Source organism: Mus caroli, unplaced genomic scaffold (genome assembly GCF_978045245.1).
Source record: "Mus caroli unplaced genomic scaffold, Mus_caroli_1 scaffold_9, whole genome shotgun sequence".
NCBI classification, from domain to species: domain Eukaryota; kingdom Metazoa; phylum Chordata; class Mammalia; order Rodentia; family Muridae; genus Mus; species Mus caroli.
Window position 1 is genome coordinate 94,125,961 of NW_028227264.1, and position 13,903 is coordinate 94,139,863.

Below are 13,903 nucleotides of genomic sequence, written 5' to 3' on the forward strand. Positions count from 1 at the left end.
TCAGAGCCTAGCAGAATGATCATTAAGGAGACCAGAGAGACTTCAGATGGGAGCAACATATGGGAGCAGATGCGGAGTCCCATAGTCGAACATTAGGTGGGTCTCAGGGAGTCCTGCAGAAGAGGGAGAGGAAGGACCGGAGGAACCAGAGAAGTCGGGGACACCATGAGAACATGGCCCACAGAATGAACTAATTGGGACTCATGGGGACTTCGAGAAATGAGGAAGCCTGTAGGTTCCTGATAGGAATCTAGGCCCTCTGCATATATGTTATGGCTGAGTAGCTTGGTGTTCTTGTGGGAATCCTAACAGTGGGAGTGGGGGCTGTCTCTTGCCTACTTGTGGGACATTTCTCCTCCTACTGGGTTGCCCTGTCCAGCCTTGCTGTGATGCTATGTGCCTGGTCTTATTGTAGCTTCTTATACTGCAATTGGATGATGTTCCTGGGAGGCCTGCTCTTTTCTGAGAGGAGGCAGAGGGAGGGTGGATGTGTGGGGAGATGGGAGGCAGAGAGGGTAGGATCTGGAGAAGAGGGGAGTTTGCGGGGAGAGAGACTGGGTGGAAGGGAAGGAGGGGAAAACAGTCAGAAAACGAACAGGATGTATGTAATAATAATCCTGAATCTGGCCACTCCTCATCATGTCTGCTTCTGTGCTTTGTGTTGCTTTGAAACAGGGTGTCACTGTGTAACACTGGCTGGCCTGTAATTTACTTTATAAAACAGGATGGCCTTGAACTCACCTTCCATAAAAAAATCTCTTTCAAGTCAAGAAAGAGACAGCCAGAGAGAGAGAGAGAGAGAAGAGTCCAATTGCTTATAAAAAGTCTCTAGCTGCTACCCTACACCCTTGGCAGGCTGAACCTTGTCACCATCATGGTGGGGTGGGGTGGGGGCTCCAATCCAAGTCAGTGGGGCCGCACCTTTTCACCTTTACAGTGGGACAGATCAAGACAACCCAGCTGACAGCCTCAGGTTATAGAACAAAGAACACAAGACCTCTCCCAAGCCACAGAGGCTTTCAGAGGCACACCCAAACTATATCCTTTCAGGACACATCTAACTGCATCTGACAAATGCAATATCTATGGAAGCTTTGATATTTGGCTAACAAGTAGGTTTTCTATGTACGATCATCAAATATCCTGTAACAACTATCTCTATGTGCAGTGAGGGCCACTGTGGTGGGTAGTTTTTAACTATCACAAGCATTGGCTCTGGGTATGGAAAGATTCAGCCTTAACTGAAGTTTTCATAGATGGGAGCTGTACAGTCAGTCACACAGTGCCCTCCATTCCGACTCCTCTGCACTGGTATTTATATTGCCACTCAAGTTTGAGATCTTTTTAAGAAATACAGCAGCTGAAGAGGATGTCAGCAGCCAGCACTATGTCAACCTTAACCGCGCTCCCTGTCTTCACATGGATGTACTTATAATACTGGTTATAACCTCTCTGGAATGTTCCAACAACATCTTTAGGGGTGAAATCTGTCATCAATATCCAGCTTGGCAGCTCTTCCAGTTAACTTCTGTATGTTTCTTCTCCTTTAGTGGAACAAGTGATGACACGCTGGAGTCTTATTGTTGGCAGACAGATATACAATATCAAGAAGGAATTATCAGCTGGGCAGTGGTGGCACATGCCTTTAATACCAGCACTTGGGAGGAAGAGGCAGGCAGATTTCTGAGTTCGAGGCCAGCCTGGTCTACATAGTGAGTTCCAGGACAGCCAGGGCTCTACAGAGAAACCCTGTCTCAGAAAAAAAAAAAAAAGGGATTTATCTAGGTCAGGTTGGCTCTATGAGATGTCTGTATGGGACTGTCTTGATTGCTTGTTGATGAAGAAAGACAGAAACAGTGCACTGTGGGCAGCTCCATTCCCTGGGCTGGGACCTGATCTGTATGAGTCAAGAAATTGAGTCAAGCAGATGGCAGCAAGCAAGCAAGCATCCCTGTGTTTATTCTCTGCTCTCAGCTATGGAGGAGATGACTTAAGCTTCTGCCTTGACTTCCTTGCAATAATGGCCCATAACTTGGAAAGCCAAACATACCCTTTCCCCTTTCCTCTTCTGGGTTGCTTTTTGCGGGAGTATTTGTTGCAGCAACATAAATGAAACTGTAAGAACCACCATCTTTTCCTGCCCTCCCAACCAGTAACTTTCTAACCAAGTCCTCTGCTTCTTTTTATAGAATAGCAAAATGATCTTTTGAAATTAAAAATCAGATGATGTAACCCAAGAAAGAGTGGCTCTGTGGTGAAGAGCACTGGATGTTCTGGAAGACCCAGGTTCAAGTCTCAGAACCCACGTGGTAGCTCACTGCTGTGTGTAATTCCAGTTTCAGGGGACCTGGCACCCTCTTCTGACCTCCACAGGCACTGACACACATGGAGCACATAAATACCAAATGCCCATACAAATAACAAAATAATTTACCATGCTAGCTTGGGGGCCTCCAACGGCTTCCCATCAGTCTTAGAATACAATTTGTAATTCTGACTCTTCCTTCCTTCTCCATCTTCCCTCCTCCCTTCCTCCCTTCCTTTCTTCCCTCCTTCCTTTTTTTCTGCTCCATGTTTCTATGACTGACACTCTTTCATCTTCCAGCTTAATGCATTCTGTTTCTCCCCTCAAGCATATCAAGATGTTTTTATTTTTATTTTGAAGTATGACTGTCTCAAGATTCTCTTAGATCATCTTTCTAGCTGGCTTCTTTTCACACTTTCAAGTTTCTCCTTAGACATCTACTTAAATAACATCTAAGTTCTGGGAGGGTCATTTCTTGACTTCTAAATTTTTTATATAGTTTATGTGTGTGGGTCTGTGTATATGCATTTTTATGTGTATATGCATATATGTGCATGGGTGCATGTGCATAAGTGTGCACATGTATGTGGAGGCCTTAATTACTTCAATGGCTTATATATATATGTGTGTGTGTGTGTGTGTGTGTGTGTGTGTGTATCATTTAATATATATCATTATATATATATATTAGTTTTTTCAAAGTGTCTAACAATTATAGTTTGATTAATTCACCCCTCCTCCACTTCCTAACTCCTTCCAAATTCACCTCCATCCCTTCCCAACTTCAAGTTCTTTTTAAAAATAACCTGCTGAATCCAATTCATACTGCTCATATTCTCATGGGTAGGGGGCCATTCATTGAAGTGTAGTCAACCTACCAGGGGCTATATACCCCTAAAGAAAACTGACTCTCCCCACTTCTGCCTACCTCTATCTACCCCTGGACTGCTGGAATTAAAGCAGTAGGTCACCACACCTGGCCCTGCTTCTGCATTTTTAAAGCCAGCCTGACTTTCCTTCAGCGTGAGTAGTGTGTAGCTTTCCAATGGGCTTGCCTCCTGCTTTACACAGCAGCCAGGGGGATTTTCACAAACTGTTATTCAGTCATAGATGAAAATGAGTCATTCTGCATACTGAAGAGACCGAGGTAAGGCTATCTTGTCTTGATCTTATTTTGTGTCTGCTAGGATGCTTTTCCTGCTACCTGCCTGATCTCCCATGCCATCTTGGCAGGCACATTTGGTCTTTCCATGACCATGACCATGACCTAGATGGAAAATCAAAGCAAATGCTCCACGGTTCCCTTGACCTACGCCCAACAACAACATCACTGTGGTTTTTCCCTTTATAAATGCTGTTTCCCTGAGCTTTGGGGACTGAGATTTGTTTCTAGAAAGATTCTGCTCCTGGAAGCTGGTTCAAAGAGAGGATGCTCATTTGGTGTTTTATGTGTGCTGGCCTGTAAGTTTCTCACCTGGCTATAACATAATGAGGAACCACAAAAGAACTGTCAACCAAATAGGAAAATAGGCAAAATGAAGAAATCCTAATGGCTCTAAAGTTTACAGATAATTGCTCAACCTTGTTTATAATAAAGGACATGCATACCACAGCCATTTTATTTTTCCAAATATCAGACTGGGAAATTCCGGGATTTAATAATTGCAAATAGCACATTATTGGTAAGGCGGTAACTGCTAAGACCTAGGTAGAAGGCAAACAGGAAATGCCTATTGAAATACTAAAGAATAATTTTCTTTATGGTACCTTGGATTGAGCCTACGGTCTCGCATGGACATTACAAACTCTGTACCACTGGGCCATTTAATTCCTATGAACTTAACCTAAAACTATGGCACTCACACAGAGTATCTGTTAAAAATGAGTGTGAGCTGGACCCCAGAAAATCAAATAACCCCATTAAAATGAGGCTCAGAGCTAAACAAAGAATTCTCACCTGAGGAATACTGAATGGCTGAGAAGCACCTGAAAAAATGTTCAGCATCCTTAATCATCAGGGAAATGCAAATCAATGCAACCTTCAGATTCCACCTCACACTAGTCAGAATGGCTAAGATCAAAAATTCAGGTGACAGCAGATGCTGGCAAGGATGTGGAGAAAGAGGAACACTCCTCCATTGTTGGTGGGATTGCAAGCTTGTACAACCACTCTGGAAATCAGTCTGGCGGTTCCTCAGAAAATTGGACATAGTACTACCGGAGGATCCCGCAATACCTCTCCTGGGCATATATCCAGAAGATGTGCCAATTGGTAAGAAGGACACATGCTCCACTATGTTCATAGCAGCCTTATTTATAATAGCCAGAAGCTGGAAAGAACCCAGATGTCCCTCAACAGAGGAATGGATACAGAAAATGTGGTACATTTACACAATGGAGTACTACTCAGCTATTAAAAACAATGAATTTATGAAATTCCTAGGCAAATGGATTGACCTGGAGGGTGTTTTAGTTAGGGTTTCTATTCCTGCACAAACATCATGACCAAGAAGCAAGTTGGGGAGGAAAGGGTTTATTCGGCTTACACTTCCATGCTGCTGTTCATCACCAAAGGAAGTCAGGACTGGAACTCAGACAGGTCAGGGAGCAGGAGCTGATACAGAGGCCATGGAGGGATGTTCTTTATTGGCTTGCCTCCCCTGGCTTGCTCAGCCTACTCTCTTATAGAACCCAAGACTACCAGCCCAGGGATGGTCCCACCCACAAGGGGCCTTTCCCCCTTGGTCACTAATTGAGAAAATGCCTTACAGTTGGATCTCATGGAGGCATTTCCTCAACTGAAGCTCCTTTCTCTGTGATAACTCAGCTGTGTCAAGTTGACACAAAAATAGCCAGTACAGAGGGCATCATCCTGAGTGAGGTAACCCAATCACAAAAGAACTCATATGATATGTACTCACTGATAAGTGGATATTAGCCCAGAAACTTAGAATACCCAAGATACAACATACAATCTGCAAAACACATGAAACTCAAGAAGAATGAAGACCAAAATGTGGACACTTTGCCCCTTCTTAGAATTGGGAACAAAACACCCATGGAAGGAGTTACAGAGACAAAGTTTGGAGCTGAGATGAAAGGATGGACCATCTAGAGACTGCCATACCCAGGGATCTATCCCATAATCAGCCTCCAAACCACCATTGCATACACTAGCAATATTTTGCTGGAAGGACCCAGATATAACTGTCTCTTGTGAGGCTATGCTGGGGCCTAGTAAACACAGAAGTGGATGCTCACAGTCAGCTATTGGATGGATCACAGGGTCCCTAATGGAGGAGCTAGATAAAGTACCCAAGGAGCTAAAGGGGTCTACAACCCTATAGGTGGAACAACAATATGAACTAACCAGTAACCCCCCCCCCCAGAGCTCTTGTTTCTAGCTGCATATGTATCAGAAGATGGCCTAGTCAGCCATCAGTGGAAAGAGAGGTCCATCAGTCTTGCAAACTTTATATGCCTCAGTACAGGAGAACACCAGGGCCAAGAAGTGTGTGTGTGTGGGGGGGAGGGAAATGTAAATGAAGAAAATGAGTGTGAGCTGAGTGTGAATGCCATAGGCTCCCAGGTGCCTCTTTATCCTTGGATTCCTCCCTGATTGCAGAACTCCAGCCACTCTGACAGATGTTTCTATTTCTGATGTGGCAAACATGGAACACTTCCTCCTCAAAGCCAGAGCATGTGCTCTTCTCTCAAGTCTCTCTTTGTGGAAGGTCCATCCCTGTCCCTTTTAAATGTTTCTTTGCCACACAATTCACCACCTGATCTTTGACCAAAGCTGTCTAAGTTTATTTATATGGTTATATATGATTTATATAATTAATAGCCTCAATGTGTCCATATAGGGAACAGTCCAATAGAAATCATTATGGGGGCTTATTAATGTGAAACATTAAAATAGAAACATAGTGATGCACACTGGAAAACGTTTCTTTCAGAAAGAGAGGCTGGCCCTGGTGTGTGTGTGGAGGGTATGGTTGGAGTGACTGGACCAAGGTCTTGAGCAAGAGAGAGCTGGCCCTACACCTATCCCCACCTCTTATTCTGCCCCTTGGTGGCTACAATTCCTTCCCTGGCAGCACAGTAGAGCTGGCCTATTGGCATGAGTGCAGAAAAACTGGCCCCTATGGCTTGAGCCCAGGAGAACTGGTCTACCCACTCCCCCTCCTGGGCAAAGTGGGAGAGCTAACCCTGGTAGCTCAGGTGCAGGAGAACTGGCAGAACCCAGGAGAACCCAGGCCCATATCCACGGCTTTGAGTTGGCCCACCTCAACATCTATCCCATCTATGAACCAGATCGTGTGAAGAGGCCATTCCTGCAGACCCAAAGCTGCAGGAGCTTCATGACACAGGGCAACAACAGGATATCAGAGAGGAGTCTCAATGAGGTTCCGATATTGATAGCGTTGCAGAAGTCAGAGCCCTCAAACTAGACCCAGGACTCATTAGAATGAACTTCTGCAAGTAAAGTTTGGGCAAAAGGGTGTACTGTGTGACACACAATGACACACTGACGCTTCCAGAGTGAGAGGTTTGTTTGTTCATCTTTTTTTTTTCTTGCATTTTTGTTTTGCGCGGGAAGTGGTAAGGGCAGATTCGGTCCACTTCTGGCAGTTCTTCTGTGCAGAGGAGATAAATGGAAACAGAAGCATTGCACTGGGATCCAGACACCCTCCCTTTGGACCCTCCTCTGTTGGACAAAATGCCATCAATGACTGTCGCATCTGCTAATAAGAAAGGCAGAGCCTGCTGTTGGCTAAGAGGTAGGTTCCCTGTGAAATCTCCCCGACACACACAGGCGGTAAGTCACGCATATCAAGTAGGAGCTCTGGGAACTACAGATGGTTCTGGATGGGGAGAAATACTTACTGTGGCCTGCGATTTTCACAGCAGGTGGTAGATGCAAGTACAGAAAGTGCTAGAAAGTGACCGGAACAGAGGACACGATGCCAATTTGGAAACTCAAGTCACACTTCTTTAGGCCAACTGCTATCCATAAACCCTTTGGTGGTTAATAGAGAGCTCTACACACACACCACCCATCCTGTTATTGTATTGGAAGGCTACTCAGGTTGTTCTAAGGTCAGCCCTGAGGGGAAAGAAGAGAATGTACTTACATGAGAGGAGGAAGTTTCTCTGTGCTTCTCTGGTAGCATGTTTTTGCCTACTTTATTAAGGAATTATCTGGGGTACTTCCTTACTTTTTCAAGTGTTTCTCTATGTCATTCAAGAGATGACAGTAATTCTAGTTGAAGGCTTATTTTATGCTCCCCTATCCAGTTAGAGTCCAGCTGCAAGCTATTTTTCTCTCAAGTGAAAATGATAAGTCTAAAATCCCAGTGGTCATTGCTGGGTGGTACTGACAGGCTTTGGTCCCCATGTTCCTGTCTGTGTAAGCACGACTTCTACAGTACCTGATGTGGTGGTCTGAATGGGAATGGCTCCCACGGGCTCATGTGTTTGAATACTTGGCACATAAGGAGTGGCACTATTAGGAGGTGTGGCCTTGCTGGAGTGGGTGTGGCCTCGCTGGAGTAGGTGTGGCCTTGCTGGAGTGGGTGTGGCCTTGCTGGAGTAGGTGTGGCTTCGTTGGAGGAAGTGTGTCACTGTGGAGGTGGGCTTTGAGGTCTTACGTGCTCAGGTTAGTCCTAGCGGGCAGTCACTTCTGCTGCCTATGGATCCAGAAGTAGGACTCTTAGCTCCTTCTCTAGCACCGTGTCTGCTTGCCCGCCGCCATATTTCCTGCCATGATGATAAGGAACTAAAATTCTGTATGGTAAGCCAGCTACAATTAAATATTTTCCTTTATAAGAGTGGCTGTGGTCATGGTGTCTATCTCTTCACAGCAGTGGGTACCCTAACTAAGGCACATGCTTATTACATGTAGATATGACATCTACAAAATCATGTCTCAGTGCACATCGTAAGGACTCAGCACCGTAGAGAAACAGTAAAATTTCAGATTCAAACATAGCTTGTCACTGTTTATGCCTCATTCAAATTCAAATTCTTTTGGAATTTTTTTTAATGAATAGGAACTAGGAATATTTCCAAAGGACACATGTTCTCTAAAATCTGAATAAACTAACCAGATGCCAGGTTTCTAACGTATCAGTGAATTGGCAGCCCTTCATATCCGACGGAGATCTTACACTGTTTTTAATGACCATCCGCTGTGGGATTGGGCAATGTCACTGGTTCATATTTTTCAGGTCTAATCAATAGCGTTTGATAGGTAATGACTTCTGTTTTACCGTACTAGAAAAAGGAACTACTCCCAGGTCAGACAATACCCACTCCATAATACATCTGAGTAAAGGGGGCACAATCATTTGACATGAACTGTGTTAACAATGTAATTTTTTTTTTCCAATTTTCACTTTAACGAAACACTGAATTCCCATATCCCTTCAATCTAACTCAGGCCTCTGCTAGTACTACAGTATATCGATCATGATATCCAGCAAGGTCAAACACGGTAGCAATGGCTACCCCTTTAGGAATTTCCATTTGCAGTTACTTATTCTCCCTCTGCCCAGAGTCTAAGTTCTGAAGAGAAGCTGCACCTAAATGAAATGTTAATTGCTAAATAATCTTCCTCTAGAATTAAAAAAAAAAATCAGAACATTTGGACACCTGCATGTAACATCACAACATAATAGGTTTTTTTTTTTTCTCTTCAGTCATAGGCATTAACACAATGCATAGAAATTACTGTGAGGCTTAATCTGTGGACAAATAATATGTTTGTCCAGAGTTATAGAAACAAGTCCCAGGGGTTGAGGTTGGTTGTATGTTCTGGCTGGGTTTGGGGATGAATGGATATGTGCCCTGATGCTAAAGGTCTTCTTCCTAGTATGTCATCATTCTATCTATTGATCCTGCATCCCCTTTCCCTCACATAGAAAAGCCCTTTCATATCACTGAACTCCCTCAGGTGGTCTTTTGGGGGAGTGATAGCTCCCCAATATCTTCTCACGATACTGGACATTAAATAAACCCAATCGCCTAAGTACTGGTAAGGAGATATCCAGGAATAATACTTAGCACAAAGCTAAAGGAAGAAGACATTGCTGCTGTTGAAGTCTCCTATGTGGCTCTGCATAGCATTATCTTCTCCTTAGCAACTGCTATCTATTATTCCACTACTTTTAGGTTTATTATATATATTTGTTTACCCACCCCCCAAAAAAAACAATTTTGGGATTGGAATAATTCTGTATATCTTATTTTGCAAATGTGCTTTTTCCTCACAGTACAATCTTCATGAAATGCACATGTCATTGTGTGTGGTAATACTACATTGCTTTCCCCGTGGTCTTCACTGTCTTTTGGATCGTTGGTGGACAACTGGGATTGTTTCTGCTCTTTTTGAGCTTACAGATGATGTAGATATGAACGTGTAAGAGCTTTTCTTGAATGCATGCAACACTGGTTAGTTTGTTCATCAACTTACCCCCCCAAGCTAGAGTCACCTGGGAAGATGGCACATCAGTTGAGGAGATTGCCACCATCAGACTGGCCTATGGGCATGTCTGTGGCCATTTTCTTGAAAATGATTAATGGAGGAGGGCCCAGCCTACTGTGTGTGTGGCCACCCCTGGGCAGATGATCCTGGGGTCTATGGAAAAAGCAAGGTAAGTAAAACACAAACAAGCCAATCAGCAGCATCTCTCCACGGCCTCTGCTTGAGTTCCTGCCCTGCCTTCCCTCTGTGATCAGTGGTGATTAGCACATGTGAGCCGAAGCTATTCTTCTCTTATCCAAGTTGCTCTTTGATCAGTGTTTCATCACAGAAACAGAAAACAAACTAGGCCGCATGCCCATGAGTAGAAGTGCTGGACCATATGACACATACATCAGTAGAACCACTAGATAATGCCAAAGCCCTTTTCAAAGTGGCTGTGTCAGCTTCCTTGCTCATTAACAGTTTACAGTGTTCCAGTATCTTTACAGTCCCCCTGACATTTGATGTTCCATGTATCTTTGTGTGCTATCATGCTGTCCAAGTACAGCTTTACGTTTGTGAATGGTTTTGCCAAACTGCTCCTCACAAAGGCGTTACTAATTTATACTACCATTCGCAGCATGTGAACAAATATTTTATTTTATTAGACCTTAGCCAGTATTAAAAGCTAAAAAAAAAAAAAAAAAAAAAAAAACGATTTAGCACAATGGTTACAAATTGTATTAGATGTGTACAAACATTGGTTATATAAAGGTAGATATATTGTGTAACATAAAGTACTATCTGTTAACAGATAACAACGTATTAGCTGTTAGTATCTTTGGGAAAAATATTGTTTCTTGCTAAGTGGTGTCGTTACATAACCTGACCAGGCCTGGAACTTAATCTGTAGACCACTCTGGTCACAGACTAAGAAATCTACCTGACTCTGACTCCTGGTACTAAGATAAAAGTCAAGTGTCATCACGCCTGCTTCTTGGGAATATCTTTCCTCTTTCTTCTTTCATGTCTTATCACTTGTCCACTTGAACTACAGTTATAGACTTCTGGATTCCTTGGGTCTGCTGTTTATTAGAAATTTCACATTCACAACTTGGCCAGAGAGCCTGATTTGGAGACAGCCTCTTCTCTCTCTCAGATTTCCCTGACAGTATTTTTTTTCTTTCTTTTTCTGCTTTTCGACAGTCAATTACTTCTTCTCCTATAAGTACTTTAATTTTCAAATATTTTCGAATTTTAGTTTTTATGCTTACAAAACAACAAAAGGGTTATCTAATTTAGATTGCATTGCTTACTGGAGAAATTATGTAGTTTTGATTTAATGATGGTACCTACATATCGTCTGATATAAATTATCTCCATACATAAAATTGTAGTGTTTATAGAGATCTAAAGGCAGAGTGTTGCGGCCTGCCCGCAGTCCACAACACGAACGGTTCAACTGAGAATGGCAGTTCGCTGAAAAGAGAGGAATCTAGACGGGGCAGAAGAAACAATGGAGCCAAGACAACAAGTTCTGATCAAGGCTCAATTTTACTATTTCCAGACACTCAGTTATAAAGGAAGGGGGAGGGAACCCAATATCCCGCCAAGTAACTCAGGGTCCAGTAGCAGGACGAACACGTGTGTGCCTCCAGGCAGCAAAGGCAGGTTCCAGCAGTGGGCGTGGCAGGACGAATGAGCACGTAGCTCCACCCTTGAGCAAGCAGGTTCCAGGCTGGGGGAAGGGAGGCCACAGCAGAGGTCTGAAAGCAGAGTATCAAGTAAAGAAAGCTTTGCAGAGTTGAGAGGGATGGTTCTGTAGAGAGAAAAGAATTAACTCTGGAGATTTTATTATTTCAATTTCTCGGAGGCTCTTTCCCTCCAATAATTGAAAGGAAACTGTGGATGTAATATTAGATTTCTGACAGAGTATCAAATTAAATTTTGTTTTCCCTCTATGAAACTTAGAAATCGTGCAGCACAGAATTAGAAAGATGTTTAAAAATAGCATTTACATAATTGGACTTGATATAAGTACATCTACAAATAGCCCACACTGGGCTTGTCCATTGTCTCCAGTCATCTTCAAATAATGTAATTTTTTTTAAAGCTTTTATAATGAAGAAAAGTGAAACTGCTTGAAGATAAATCCGCTTTGCAAGGTCACAGTCAGTCAGTACAAAGGTCAAGAGTACATTTAGTTTTTAGTCTATCATTATGGTCCAAACCCTTCAACCCCCCTGCGAGGTTTTTTACTTATTAGGAATTTAAGTGTTGCGAAGATGAAAGCCTTCAGTCAGCAAATTGTTAGTTAAATACAAAACAAAAACATTAGCATTGCAAGTTTCTAGGGTGTTGAAAGCTAAGTGTTTGAATGCTAAAATTCTTGACATTTAAAAGGCTCAGGAGCCAAGCCTACTGAAAGCCAACTAACATGCAAATTATAACAATTTATTTCTCTTGGGCCTTGGCATACTTCTTCTGCGTGCCAGAAGCAGAGTGAGAGATTTGAGATTCAAACCTTTCAGAAATGTGTAAAATGTAGAACTATATTCTCCAGAGGAAAATGTCTGCACCGTCATGACTTTTCCTCTCCCTATGAACCAATTGAGCATCCCAGCCAACACGGGGTTAGCATGGTTCCCTTGTGGATGAGCGACCATCAGTCTTATCGGGTGGCCTTTTGCATCTGGTTGCTGAGTTTGAGTTTATCCTGTGTCACTTTCTAACTTCATCAATTTCCTCATTCGTTGTTTGGGTACCATGCTGTGGCCCGGCTAGCCTAAGCTCCAGTGTTAACATTGTAGGGTTGTGTGCTTTGCTTAAAAGCAGCCACTTAAGATTAAGGGCAACTTGGTATTTGGTGGGAAAGATGTGAGAAGGACTATTTTGTGTTCTTTTGTTGTTAAGGGTACAAAATCAATCGAAGCTGAACATAGCATTCTCTTTCTTTTCTCAGTCCCAATGCTAAGAATGTTTGTAGGGAAAAAACATTTGCTTGTTTAACTTCATTCTTTGACAATGTATTTTCTTTCAACCCGGGCTGACACTCAGGTGGCTTCTTTGGTTTTTTTTTTGGATTCAAGAATCAGCCTACAATTAAAGTAACAAAACTAGAAATCATCTTGGAGCACTGGATTATTAGGTAGGGGCAAATAGATCCTTTTCCCCCTCTTCACCCATTGCTTGATATGTGACTTAGACACCCTTCACAGAAGATAGATTAACAAAAGTCAAGCATGCAAATTCATGCACCAGAAACTTCACCACACCTGGGAGGCTTTGGACCTAAAAACCCCAAAGAGAGAGAGAAACCTGTAGATTACTGTGCTTAGATGTTGGGGGAAGTGGGGGTTCTTGAGCACACCCTGGCTCACCAGCAAGAATGACTCTTCAACAGGATCCTTCTGCACACATTTATTGGGAGAGCTTGATTGCAGAGGCGAAGAGACCCCAAGCCCAGAACTGGTGCTGCTTATATAGGCCTAGGAGAGGCGTGTCTCACACCCGGATTGGTTGTGCTTGGGTTATTCTTATGACTTCATTTGCATGCCTACATCTGATTGGTTAACTGCTCTTTCATCTGATTGGTTAACTCTCAAAACCTCATCTTGGCAAAAGAACTTTACTGCCTATGTATGCGTGGTGGTCAGCAGTAGCCAACTGCCACTCTGCAATGGCACATGTGGCTTCCCACAGGGGGTGATTGTGTAGAAATGTCACAGGCTAAAAGAACATCATCTAATATAATTGATAGGAGTAATACTTAGCAAAGTCTGTTTAGATTCTTTGTGTCTCCAAATCTTTGGATATAGGGCATTCCTTTTCTCTGGGATAAGGTGGGCACCTCTGAGATAGATTCTATGGCCTGTTTTCAGGGAGAAGGTTGAGGGGAAGATGGAGTTACTATCATTGTTGTACAGTTTTCCTCAAATGCTAGGATGCTGGACTTTGGAGCAGCATGTCCTAAACTCCACACGTAGGAGGCCAGTGAAAAGCACTTTTGGAATAAAACATTCTTGGCTCTAAACGGGGTTCACTCTGCCAAACCCTTCCCCCGTTCCCTTCTTCAATGAGTAGGAGCACCTACTTATTAAGTGCCTTCCACATATTGCCCAGCTTAAACA

At 43.1% G+C, this 13,903-nt stretch overlaps 1 pseudogene; it reads right to left on the bottom strand.

Moving 5' to 3' along the window:
* Positions 1-1,275: 1,275 nt before the first annotated feature.
* Positions 1,276-12,358, bottom strand: LOC147002718 (ATP synthase F(0) complex subunit f, mitochondrial pseudogene; annotated as a pseudogene).
* Between the last annotated feature and the right edge of the window lie 1,545 nt (positions 12,359-13,903).